This window comes from Lissotriton helveticus, chromosome 1_1 (assembly GCF_964261635.1).
Source record: "Lissotriton helveticus chromosome 1_1, aLisHel1.1, whole genome shotgun sequence".
In the NCBI taxonomy this organism is placed as follows: domain Eukaryota; kingdom Metazoa; phylum Chordata; class Amphibia; order Caudata; family Salamandridae; genus Lissotriton; species Lissotriton helveticus.
In genome coordinates, this window is record NC_136057.1 from 1,492,017,587 (window position 1) to 1,492,031,652 (window position 14,066).

A 14,066-nucleotide genomic window follows, 5' to 3' on the forward strand; every position below is an offset into this window, starting at 1 on the left:
GACGCCCCTCCACAGGTCAGGAATGTGGGACTGCAGTGGGGAATGTGAGTTTAGACAGTCCACCAAAAAGAGTGTCGCCGAAGTTAAGTTACTTGTTCTTATGATGGATACTTCTAACTGCAAATTTCATACCTTTAGAATAGACACAGAAAAAGTACTTTCCAAAGGTGGAAGGTCCACAGAGTGGACTCATGACAAGAAGTCCTGTAGGATCAACCGAGTGAAGTGACCTTCTCGACAGACCTGGCTGTCAAGGCAGTAATGCTTTATGAATGGATGCACAGATACCCACATCACAGCTAGGCGGAGAACAAGCACAAGAACTCCTCGTGCCAATGCAGGAGTGGTCATGAGCTGGGTGGAATGGGCTCTTAACAGTTGTGCTTTTTAACCAGAACGCAGCAAATCTTGATGCAAAGGAGTACCCTCCTTGACCAAGTCATTTTCTGCACAGCCTCCTTTTCTTCATTTTAGAAAATCTCATGATTAGTTTGATTGTCCACTTGATGGGCATTGTTACGATTGATAAAAAAGTATAAGTCCTTTTGAGGTCCAACTGATGGAGCCTCTCCTCCTCTTTCAAGGGGTGAGAGGGTGCAAAACACACAGATAACGTGAATGACTGCCCAATGTGAAGGGAGTCACAACCTTTAGTAAAAAGGCCACCTGAGTCATCCGCACCAATCTGTCAGGGAGGACGGTGGAGTAGGGCAGTTGTACTGAAAGTCTGCAATTCTCTCTTGGGACAAGTTGACGTGATCGTGATGAGGAAGATGGCTTTCTGAATCAGGAGAAGCAACTAAGCATAAGATCAAAGGGTGCACACATAAGAGAAGTCGAAATAAGGTTAAGTTTCCACTGAGACATCACAAACAGTTTGAAATAGAACATGTGTCAAACCGTTGATCAACACTACCACAACTGTTGATTAAACAAGGACACTGGTCTAGCAAACGTAAAAAGGCCAAGGCAACCGATAAATTACCTTTTACAGTGCCCACAGAAAGGACTTGCTGGGTGAAGGACGAAACAAAGAATACCGTCTGACACTTTTGGTTGTAAGGTGCCAGTGTCATGGGAACCACACCAGATCACAAACGTGTCCCAGAGGCAGCACAGGTAGATCTTATGGATGGGCATCTGCCAGTGATGGTGTCATCTATTGCCTCAGATGGTAATTCAAATGTAGTCAATTGTCGCCACTCAATCTCCAGCTATGGAGGCCTAAGTTGTGGAGGCTGACAAAGGATTTTGCCCTGTTGCTGAGATGCAATATCCTTCCTAAGTGGCAGTCTGATTGGAGGACCTTTCTCATACTCAGGAATTCCAGGTACAGTGCTCTCCTGGCCCAGTCTGGAACAATTAGGATGATTTGGGCCCAAACATTCTTGATCTTCTAAAAAAAGGACAGGAGAGTTGGTGGCGGGATGGTGTAAAGGAATCCCTCTTTCCATTCCAGCCATAATGAGTCCCATAGCAAGTGCTGTTGCAGAAACTCCAATGCACAAAACCGTTGACACTGCGCATTACAGTGGAGAATAGATCTAGCCAGAGTTCTCTCCAATGTACAAAATGAACAAGTTACTTACCATCGGTAATGCTTTTTCTGGTGGATACAGTATCTGCCTGTGGATTACACACCTTTTTAATTACCCCTTGCGCAGCATTGCACAGAATTTTTTCTCCATAGCTCTCCCACGTCGACGATGATGTCATAATGGAACGACTCCGCTCGCGACCCTGCGCTACGTCATCGGAGCCATAAGAAGACCTGTTACACCCATTTTTTTCTGTGCCTTCGAGGCAAACAGGTGAACCCACAACATTTCCACAAGCATACACAGTATACATTTTAAAGAAAGAAATTGGAAATTCTTGAATATAGACATTTCCTAGTGACCAGCATAATATTATTTCAAATAACAATAAAATATATGAATCACATGCCAATAATGTTTTGGTATAAAAAAGGCAGGCAACGAGCAGGTAGGTGGTCAGGGAGGAACCCACAGGAAGATACTGTATCCACCAGATAAAGTGTTAACGAAGGTAATTAACTTGTTCTTCTGATGGATACATCTGCCTGTGGATTCCTCACATTTAGAATTGAATTCCTAAGCAGGAACGACAAGACAATTCTGATAAGCAGGGATAACTCTTGGAAGCTAGAGAGCTGTAGCGGTGGAAGTGGAGCATCTCTGTTGCTTTGATTATAAAAAATATATCACCCGAGCCCACATGGAGAGGGATAAGTCTGGAGCTCTATTGGCTTGGCTGGCCAACCCTGCCAGGAGGTGTTCGGTCATATTGGAGACCAGAGAACAGAATGGGGTAAGGAGATATGACCAGGAGGGTATCAACGACCTCTTCCTAGATTACTACGCCGACTTATACAAAACTAGACTGGCACCAACAGCAGAGGACATAAACCCGTTCATAGGGGACTTGGAACTACCCGTCTTAGACAAAGATCTTGCAACTATTCTGGGTCGGGATGTGGAAATGGGAGAAGTAAGGGGAGCTATTAAGCATATGGCACGCAACAAAACACCAGGAACAGATGGCATATCCATTGAATTCTATCTAGCATACAGTGACTTGCTAGCCCCTAGACTGGTGCAGCTGTACAATGACGCGAGGCAAGAGGGACACCTACCTGCCTCGACCAGGGAGGCAATTATTATACCCCTGCTTAAACCAGGGAAACCATCTTGGGATAGAGTGGCATACCGCCCGCTCTCAATGCTCAACCTGGACTCCAAAATCCTGAGTCGTATACTGGCCACTTGCCTGCTTCCACACTACAGCTCTTATACACAGGGATCAATCCGGGTTTATACCTGCCAGAAACGCATCCCTTAATGTCCGACACCTCATTCATATACTACAGGCAGATACTTATAGGAAAGAGGAGCTGGCTGTCTTCTCAGTGGACATAGAGAAGGCATTTGATAGCCTGGAATGGCCTTATTTATTTCATGTAATGCGGAAGATTGGGCTGGGTGAGAGGTTTGTGGGCTGGACGCCTCTCTTATATGCTGACTCTACTGCTAGGGTTAAGATGGGGGGCTATTATCAGACACCTGTAATGTGAGACGGGGAACGCAACAGGGGTGCCTGCTCTCCTTCCTACTCTTTGCCCTTGGGATGGAACGGTTACCAGCCCAGGCTAGAACAGGGCAACACTATCATGGATTAAATGTTCTTGGCGAGACCCACCACATTGCGTTCTACGCAGATGATCTGCTGCTGTTCCTGGCAAACTCCAGGGAGGCGCACCTGGGTGCAAAAGACTTGCTACAGGCCCTAGGCAATGTAGCGGGGCTGAAGGTGAACTGGGAAAAGTCCTGTCTGTTTACCAACGATGGAGAGTAGAATAGGCCCACAAGAAAGTGAGGGAGGGAGATGGGAGAATAGGAGCCTGACATACCTAGGTACTCAAATATACCATATTCAGGGGGACGTCCTGGAGGGTAACATAGAGAGAGCGATCAAGGGTACAAAAAGTTCTGGGGTTCTCTGCCATTGTCAGAGGCTGGCCAGATGGCTCTACTTAAGATGGCAACTTTGTAGAGATTACTCTATTACTTCAGAACCCTGCCGGTCTGGATACCAACGAAGTACTTCACCCAACTCAAGTTGATGGTTTCGGGGTTTCTGTGGGTGAATGGCAGGCGAAGAGTGGCACTAAGCATCCTCATGCGACCAAGAGCAGAGGGAGGGCTGGCGGTCCCCGACTTTGAGGCCTTCTACCTCTCAGCACAACTTCAGTGGCTCACGAAATGGACGGCAAGCAGCATTCGAGAGTTGGAGTACTGAGAGAGGACTCCGTGTCCCTGAGAGTGAGAGCCCAAATCGCACTGAGGTTAACTGTTTGACCTTCAACCCTCCCCCTGGAGCTGCGCACAGCCCGCCAATGTTGGTATAGGTACCTGAGACATGTCAAAATAGGATGCCCTTATGCACCGGAAATTCCACTACTTATGTGTGAGGCCCTGCCACATTGAGGTAGTTGGCAGAGACTGGAGGCTTGGTCGGAACAGGGACTGGATACACTAGGTGACTTGTATGAGGAGGGCCCCAGGATCCCTTTAACAATCTGCAAGATCGTTATGGCTTGCCAGGGGGGGGGGGACTTCCTATAGCACTCTGCCCGGACTGCGGCTGTTTGAATGCATTGGGGGGAGGGACTCTCGGAACCACCGACATCATTGGGGTGTCAGTATCTAGTATTTGCAGCAGGGACAATTAAGGCAGTCACGTTCATCTACAGGCGAACAATGAAGGAAACATTGCTGCCCTTAACGGAGCTGCAATGAAAATGGGAAGCGGACATCTGTGAGGTTATTCCAGGAAAAACAAGGAAGGAGATAGTAGAGAAGGCTTGGAAGAACACAGGAAATGGCAGATTCCAAATGATGCATTTTTATATCCTACAGATGGCATACCTTACCCCGGAAAATATCAATCAGTATTTTAATTCTCAAGAGGCGGCTTGTCCGCAATGTAATAGGGAGGGGAGTTGGAATTAGACCTATGCTCTGAGATTGCCCACAGATGGGTAGCTTCTGGGAAGAGGTAACTATGCTGCTGGCAGATATCACTGACAGGGAAGTCGGGGCATCACAGGGATATTACCTGTTACACTGGTTCCCAAACTGAATGACAAACAGAATCATGAGCAAATTCATAGATATGGGTTTAGTACTAGCCAAAAGGGATATAACCATGCACTGGAAAGCAAAACAAGGTCCAAATATAACCAGATGAAAGAAAGAACTTATTAAGTGGGCAGAGTGTGAAGAGATCATTAGGATGCAAATAGCACAACAAACAAAAAGCGAGAATGCGCTGGAAGCAGCTAGAGCATGGGAAGAACAATAGTTACTTACCTGTAATCTGTGGTTCTCCAGTATGGGTGTCTTTCATAGATTCACATGCCTGAATCATTCCCCGTCGTCAGAGTGGGAGTCCCACGGTACATAAAAAAGCAATAATATGCCTATCAGAAACCAAAAACCTTGGTAATAACCAGACAGGAAGAAAAGTAGCCCTAAGCTACAGTGCAAAAAACTTCCACACCTATGATTATCCTAGTCATTTTGTATAGACCAAACTGCAGCCAATCAGGCGACAGCACCCACTAGAATGTTCTCCCCAGAGGCTCAGGCTCTCAGATTTTCTCGCACAGGAGTGAAAGTAACGCAATCGCCTGAAAGAGCCTCTGAGGGGAGGTGGGCGGGTGCATGTGAATCTATGAAAGTCACCAATACTGGAGAACCACAGATTACAGGTAACTATTGTTCTTCTCCAGTATTGGGGTGTCTTTCATAGATTCACATGCCTGAATCAGAGTAGATAGCAGTACAAAAACATCATGCTCATTAGACGCTACTCATATCACAGTATACATGCATGCTTAGTGAAAGAGGCCAACATGTAAGAATCAGCGTCTAAAAAAGAGCAAAGAGGAGGAGGGAGAACAGAGGCTCACCATATTTGAAAAGATTGCATATAACTGCTCTTTCCACCGAAGTATCTGCATCACTTGCAGTGTTCAAACAGTAAAGTTTGGTGAAGGTATGCCTGCTGGACCAAGTTGCTGCTGTGCAAATCTGATGGAGAGGCACACCAGCGAAGAGAGCGGTAGAAGAGGAGACCCCTCTTGTAGAATGCGCTCTTGGCAAAGATTGTAGAGGTCTTTCCGCTTGCTGATGACACAGGCTAATCGCTGAGGACACCCACCGGGCTATAGTCTGTTTGGATACAGCGTATCCTTGACGTAGTCTTCCATATGCTACAAATAATTGATCTGTCTTCCGCAATGTAGCAGTTAGTTGGAGGTAGAATTTGAGACATCTTCTGATGTCTAGTGACTGCAAGGACCTTTCTGCCGCTGTTTGCAGATTTAGAAAGAATGTCTTTAGAATCACCGGCTCATTAAGATGAAAGTCAGCAAGAACCTTTGGCATGTAGGTCTGAATTCGAGGTGAATTGCAAGAAAGGAGATTTGGTTGTGAACGCCTGAATGTCACTGACCCTTCGTGCTGACGTCAGTGCTAAAAGTAAGGAGACCTTCCATGAAAGGAACTTGAGATCTACTTTATGAATAGGTTCAAAGGGGTAACGCATGAGCTGAGCGAGCACCACATTTAAGTACCAGGATGGAGGTGGACGTCGAACAGGAGGAAACATCCGGAATAATCCCTTGGAAAATTGCTGAATTATTCTTGATGAGTAAAGGGAAGTAGTTCAGTCCTGACGGAACCTGGAGATGGCAGCCAAAAATACCTTTAGAGTGGAGTGAGATAGATCCGATCTAGCCAGATGAAGAAAGAATGATCTGTTCTCTTTTAGCATCGGATGAAGATTAGCCAAGCGACACCAGGCACAGAACCTTTTCCATTTGAGCTTGTAAGTTTTAATCATGGCCGGTGCTCTAGCATTGGCTAAAACCTCTTGACAATCGGCCAGGATTCCTAAATGGGCGAATTCAATGTGTTGAGGAGCCATGCTGCTAATTTAAAGGAGGCTGGGTCCGGATGGCAAATTTGACCCCCTTGTATGGTCAGGAGATCGGTATTGGTGGCAACTGAATGGGATTGCACTCCGAGAGGAGGAGAAGTTCGGTGAACCAATACTGTCGAGGCCATCTGGGCGCAATGAGAATCAGGCGGCATGGCTGTCTCTTCATCTTCCGGATCACTCTGGGAACCAAAGGAATTGGAGGAAAGGCGTATGCATATATCTGAGACCAGTTCATCGAAAGCGCATCCCCGTATGAGTTCCTGTGGGGAATCCAGCTTGCAAAGTGTAGGCATTTGCGGTTCTGATTCGTTGCAAACAGATCTAGGTCGGGGTAACCCCACTCCTGAAAAACTCGATCCAGAGTCGGTTGGTGGAGATTGGATATTGCAGACCGACTGAGGGAGTCTGCTAACACATTGGAAATCCCTGGAACATGAACTACTGACAGATTGATTTTGTGATCCAGGGCCCAATCCCAAATCTCCTGCCCCTGCTGAGATAGTAGGGCCGACCTTGTACCTTCTGCTTGTTTAAGTAATGCATACTTGTTGTATTGTCTGTTGGAATCAGAACTGTGGATCCTTCGATGACTGCTCGGAAAGACTTCAGGGCTAGAAAAATGGCTCGTAGCTCTAGGAGATTTATGTGCCACTTCCTCTGTTGCACACTCCATTTTACGTTGACCGTCATTCCCTGAAGGTGTGCGCCCCATCCTTCCATGGAAGCATCCGTGGTGATGGTAAACCTTGGCACTTCCGTCAGGAATGAACATCCCTTTTTTAGATTGTCTCTTTGCATCCACCATTGGAAGACCTCTCTCATTCGAGGAGTTATGCTGATCATGTCTTCGAACGACCCTGAAACTTGCAACCATTGGAGACTGAGTTCCTCTTGTAAGGGTCTCAATCTGAGGCGACAGTTGTGAATCAGTGGGATGCAAGAGGAGATCATCCCTAGGAAAAATTTGAACAGCCGAACGGAAACGCACTCTTATTGTAGTAGTAGGGAAGCCATCTTGTAGATCTTGAGTTGCCTTTCTTTTGAAACGAAAGCCTGAGTGAGTTGAGTGTCTAATGTGGCTCCCAGGAAAGACTTTCTTCGAGCCGGCGTTAGATGGGATTTCTCGAAGTTGACTGAGAGACCCAGAGACTGAAAAAGTGAGAAGCACCTTTGAACAAGAGCTTTTGCTGTTTCTAGAGAACTGGCCTTGATAAGGAAGTCATCCAATTATGGAAAAATTTGAATGCCTTCCAAACGAAGATGTGCTGCCACTGGAGCTAGCATTTTCGTGAAAACTCGGGGACCTGAACAAAGCCCAAATGGGAGAACTTTGAATTGAAAGTCCCTGCCAGCCACTCTGAACCTTAAGAACTTCCTGTGCCTGGGAAGGATGGGCATATGGAAATAAGCATCCTGAAGGTCGAGGGTTGCCATGTGATCCCCTTCCGAGAGAAACTGGAGAATTTCTTGAAGTGTTAACATCCGAAAGGACAGTTTTTTGAGGTATTTGTTGAGGGCACGCAGGTCGAGGATAGGGCGCCATTCTCCTGACTTCTTGATCTCGAATCTCGAATAAAACCCTCTTCCTCTTTGCAGTTGAGGTACCTTTTCGATCGCTCCTTTCCGAATCATTACATGTATTTGGGAGAACAGCTCCTTGAGATGAGCTAGTGGTGGACCCTTTGGAGGAGAATTTGGAGGGGATTTGACGAATTCCAACACGTGGCCCCTGGCTACTACATCCAGGACCCATTTGTCCGTAGTAATTTTTAACCAATTCGATAAGAAACAAAATATTTTTCCTCCAATTTTCGGCTTTGGAATGGGTAGAGATGGTGGCAGGTTGCCCGTCTCATTCATTTTTGGAGGAGTCTCTTCCTCGATAAGAAGACTTCCTTCTTGCTTGAGAATAATTGTTGCCTCGCTGACCGTACGTTTGTTGTTTATACGGTTGGTACCTTTGATTCCTTTGAGTGGTCTGATACGAACGTTGTTGAGAGTATCCCCCTCTATGGAACAAATTGTCACGTCCTTTTGCTCCACGAAAGGACGACTTACGAAATTGCAGACTCCCCAACGATCTTGCCGTCTGCGTGTCCTTCTTTATGGTCTGCAATGCGTCATCTACATGCTGGCCAAAGAGAAAATCTCCGTCATAAGGCATGTCTACAATCTTAGCCTGCACCTCTTGGCGGAAGGATGTTGATTTCAGCCAACCTTGCCTTCTCAGCACTGCTGCACCCGCCAATTGCCTGAAACCAGTAGCTGCTACATCTACCGCTGCATCAATCATCTCTCCAGAGGTACACTCTCCCTCATGCAATATTTTCTTTGCTTCAGATCTTTCGGGTTCCGGAAGCTTTTCAATGTATGGCGATATGTCCGACTACATCTGCCTATCGTATCTCCCTAATATCGCTAGGGAGTTTGCAGCACGGACAGTAGTTACAGCTATAGTCGAAACCTTTTTGCCGATGGAATCCAGACGTCTGCAAAGATGGATTCCTGGCGCGTCTCTGAGCCGTTTGGGTGACAACTGAATCCGTCTTCAACTGTCCTATAAGGCATGCTGGCGAAGTGAGAGGTGCCTTATATTTTTTATCTACACGAGGCAACACTGCAGGGAGAGAATTCTGTGTCAACATTATCTTTAGACCCTCTTTCCAATTAAAGTCAATTATTGAAATTGTCTTAACTTGTTTTTATGGTTGATCCTTAAAATCATACAGGAAACAGTCATCCTGTTTAGTTTCCATTGAAATTAAAAATCTTTTTGTTGCTCTTTCCATTATAAGATGGAATCCTCCGATATCCACAGGCGGAGAGTCCGCAGCAGGTGGGCCAGTTGGAGAAGGGGTTTGTGTTAGATAATCGTCCCACTCCGACAGCACATATTTATCATCCACCTCTCCTTCTTCTCTGTCTTCATCAGAAGTGACATCCCCTTGTGTATGGTGAGATGGAATTGGCGAAGGAGGGACTGTAGGTTGTATCTCTGATGTTGGTACCGGAGAAGATTGCCTTGGCGGTCTAAACGCTGACGTAGATGCTTGAGGCATAGGCGTAGAAAGGTGTGATTCGCCCGATTCAGATGGTGGGAACCGGCGATAGTAGTCGTTTAACATGCATTGCAAATTGTTGAGGAGACCTAACGGCATCTGTGCCGTAGGCGAAGAGGTAGGCACCCGACCTTTAGGCTCAAGGAACTGTTCCTCTTCTTCTTCCTGATCCTCATCTTGGTACTTTATAAGCAGCTCCAATGGACTCCTGGCTGCACGAAACGTTTCATCCTCATCAGATTCTTCATCCTCCTCAGAGTCTAATAGTTGTTCTGGAAACTTCAACGGAGAAAGAAATGCCAAGGAAGAGCCCCGTTTTTCCAATAAGGAAGCTGTCGTAGACGGCGAAGCTAATGAGACTGCAAACTGGCAGCAGACCAAACTTGTAGCTCCTTACAGGATGAAAGAGGAGGCGTCGATGGAACAACCATCGACGGTGCCGTCGACGGAGAAGGTGTTTCGATAGTGACCGTCGACGGGACAGTAACCTTCGTCGACGGAACATTCATCGTCGACAATGTTTTCGACGACGTCGACGAGGCAATCTTCGTCACTGATGTTCTTGACGACGAGGTAATCTTCGTCGACGATGGGACTGTCGACGACAATGTACTCTTCGTCGACGATGGGGCCGTCGACGGCAAGGTGGTCTTCATCGACGATGGGGCCGTCAATGGCAAAGTGGTCTTCGTCGACGAGGGATCCGTCGACGGGATGACTTTCGTCGATGAGGTATGCGTTGTCGAGGTATGCTTTGACGACGATCCGCTCGTCTACGGGACCTTTAGAATTCTCGTCGATGATGGGGCATCGGCGATCGATGGCATTACCTTTGTCGACGAGATGGGTCGAACTGATACTGAGACCAGCGTCGACGGGGAAGAGGCTGAAGACATTACCATCTTTGGCTTCGGCGATGAGAAGGTAACCGTTGATGTTGAAGATGCGTCATCGATCATAATAGTCGACGGAGAAGCCGTCGTCGACGCTGCCGTCGACAAAGTCATTTTCTGAGGTAACATTTTATTTAGATAGTCTCTTGGAAGATGAAGACTTTCCAGACTTTCTCGGGGGCGTTCCAGGTCCAGATTTAGAAGGTGGAGATGCCTTTTTTGAAGTAGAAGCCGAAGGCATGCCAGAATCCTTGGGGGATTGGGCTGTTCTCGACACCTTTGCCCAAGGAGAAGTTATCTCTACCTCGGCTTTCCTCTTTCTAGAGGACAGAGTTGACCCCGAGGCTATACTTCCTACCTCAGACAGGGGGTTATCCTGGTCCTTGATCTTCTGCAGCTACAGTAGAAGACGACCTTCCCTGTCTCTGAGGGTCTTCGGAGGAAAGATTCTGCAGATCTTACACTCCTTAACCTCATGGTCTGGATACAGACAATAAATACATTTCTTGTGGGGATTTAGAAGATGAAATCTTCAAGTAGGAAAAAACCAACCAAAGTTGTGAAGTACTGAGCAGAGCTCAGAGAGGCTCCCTTCACATGACGTGCGGTAGAAAATCTGAGAGCCTGCGCCTCTGGGGAGAACATTCTAGTGGGTGCTGTCGCATGATTGGCTGCAGTTTGGTCTATACAAAATTACTAGGATAGTCATAGGTGTGGAAGTTTTTTGCACTGTAGCTTAGGGCTACTTTACTTCCTGGTTGGTTATTACCAAGGTTTTTGGTTTCTGATAGGCATATTATTGCTTTTTTATGTACCGCGGGACTCCCACTCCAACGACGGGAAATGATTCAGGCGTGTGAATCTATGAAAGACACCCCAATACTGGAGAATCCTTAGTAGTCTTACTCCGAGTCCCAGATGATGCTGAAGACGAAGAATCGATTGGAGAGCCTCCGATAGGGGTAAATTAGGCTACCTACACTCAAGCCCAACAAAATAGCCCTGGAGCATTGATTAGCAACAGCAGGGCACCGCCGTCCTTATAGGTCAAGGGTCCCTAAAGTGGTACCTCTGACAATCGCAAAGCACAGCCAGTACCAGAAGCTTTTAAAAAAGGAGCAACATGTATTTAAGTGAAACGCCTGGGGGGAGGGGAGGGAGGGGGGCTAGTTTGAAGTTGGGTATGTCGATGTATAGAATGATCCAAGAGCTGACCACAAATGAACCCTATCCATTGCATAGCTGCAGGAGGAGGGAGGTCTCGTGAGTACAGCAAGGACTGGAGTCTCCTCCATGTTGTTGCACTAAGGAGCTGTACATATCAGAGTCCAGTAACTTCATATCCGAATACATGATATATGTGATGCCTTGATGGTTTCTGGAAAAGTCTGTAAACCCCAATAAAGTTTGTTTACAAAAGAATTGGGGCATTTAGTTCAGGATGTACAGGGTGTTGGTGTCACTCTGCGCTGATGACAGCTCACTTCTTGTCAGAGACTAGGCCTGGGCGGTAAATTCCGTTCCGCTCATGGAATTAGCGGAATTTCACGTTTCGCAGAGAACGTAGAATTGCCCAAAATTCCACGATCTGCGGCTTCGCAGAATTCTTTGCTTGTTCGCGCTTTCAAAGTTTGTGTTCACAAGATATTTCCCCCCCAGCATGCAAACAGTGCTCACGAACAGGTAAAAAGCATTGCGAACGGGCTGAACAAGCAATTCCGCATGTTCGCGGAACTCTGCGTGCTTGCGGAGATTTCTTTCCGTTTCGCTGAGCTTTGCGTAGCGCGACAACGCAAATTCCGCCCACCTCTATCAGAGACCCCATCCTAACTGAGATCAATGACTTTGGCTGTTGGTCTGGCTTTACCATAAATTGGTCCATACCACTCATGATGCCACTCACGGACAGCACAGCTGCACCACAACTTATACATTCCTGCAGTGGTGTCATGCACGCACCTTTAGTCTCAGAAGAGTCCTGGATCCACGACGTTAGACCCCCTGATTCCCCTAATCACCCTCCAGGCGTCAGGATAAAACACTAACGTCCAAAGAGTGACCCAGGGAACACAGGGGAACAAAACAAGGGTAGGAAGGGGAAGATAAGACAGACACACCAAGGTCTTCGTCAGCGTAGAATTAGTAGGCTTCACTGCTGTGGAACTGCAGAAACATAAAATAAACAGTAATGAAAAACCAACCCCTCCCCGTGTCTCTTTGGTATGTTATATGCTGATTCTCTGTAATACCTTAATGCAGAAGAACAAGAACCGTGTATCACAGGAAAAGAAAACGACAGGAACTCTGTACTGCGCTGACTGTAGGCTTTTAGTGTCTGATCCCTTGAATACAAAAACAACTCCCATTAGCTGCTATACTACGAGTTACTGTTCTTACTAAGCCTCGAAGCACTCACTCACCCTGAGCACCGGATAGGTGCACCGTAGTAATTCCAGAGTCAAGACCGGTAACAATGAAGGGACATAAAAGAACCCGATCGACTATTTCAATAAAGGAAAACACCATAAGCAACCAAGACGAAAACCGCTAACCGCGGGTAAATGAAAGTTCAAACGGATAACAAAAACAAAGGGACGAAGTGAATGGAAGCTATAAGCTTCACCACTGTAAGCAAGACGCTGAACGGTACCTGAACGCCAAACTCCTAACTCCTCTCTCCTCGGACGCCAAATAACCCGGAACGACAAACTCAGGCTAGCTAAACGCAAAGCAATTTCCTGTGCGCGTAGGGCGGGTTTTTGTCTTCACCGCTACTCTCCCGCGCATGCGCATTCTGCTCTTCACGGTTTTTGCCAACCACTGCCAACCACCGCTCACTTCTCTCAATGCGGACGGAATCTTGATGGTCCGCCATGTGTACATGACAGGCATGACAAGTGGCAAGTGATCTCCGTCTACTTTCTGGGATACAAGTCCACCGTGGTTCGACTGTCATACTACGTGAGAATTATAGTACTCTAATAGACAGAATCAAAACTAATATTGTTAAATGGTTCAAATTACCCTTAAAGATGGCAGGTCATGTTGCTCTTGTAAAGATGGAGATACTTCCACAACTCCTATATCTGTTCCAAAATATCTCAATCACATTGACCTTGGGATTCTTCAAACAGCTACAATCCTCTTTAATCAAACTCACTTGAGATGCCAAAAACCCACAAACTGCTTGGAGGCTATTGCAGAGGCCGTACGAGCAGGGTGGCTTTGCTGTTTACCATTTAAAGTTGTATTGCTACATAGACCAAACATTATTTGCCGCACACTGGTTGGGACCTGGAACTGGACATGACAGTCTCCCATAAGCTAACTAATGTAATCAAGAAGACCATGTTAGACCTGGCATCTTTGTCGTGGTTTCCCCTGTCTTTTTGCCTCTACCTCCTGTATTTGTGACGCTGTGCTGGATTGCGTTTTTGCTGGTTTAGATGCTTTGGGCACTTTGCCACTGCTGATCAGTGTCAAAGTGCAAGTGCTCCCTGTGTAAATTGTTGCTGTAATTGGTTATCCATGATTGGCATATTTCTATCTAGTAAAAGTGCACTGAGTGTGCCAGGGCTGGTGACTC

General features: G+C 46.7%; 1 protein-coding gene across 2 annotated transcripts in view; it reads right to left on the reverse strand.

Moving 5' to 3' along the window:
• The window catches only part of VDR (vitamin D receptor), a 1,330,217-nt gene that overhangs the window by 370,254 nt on the left and 945,897 nt on the right, over positions 1-14,066 (reverse strand). The gene's annotated exons all lie outside the window — the stretch shown is intronic.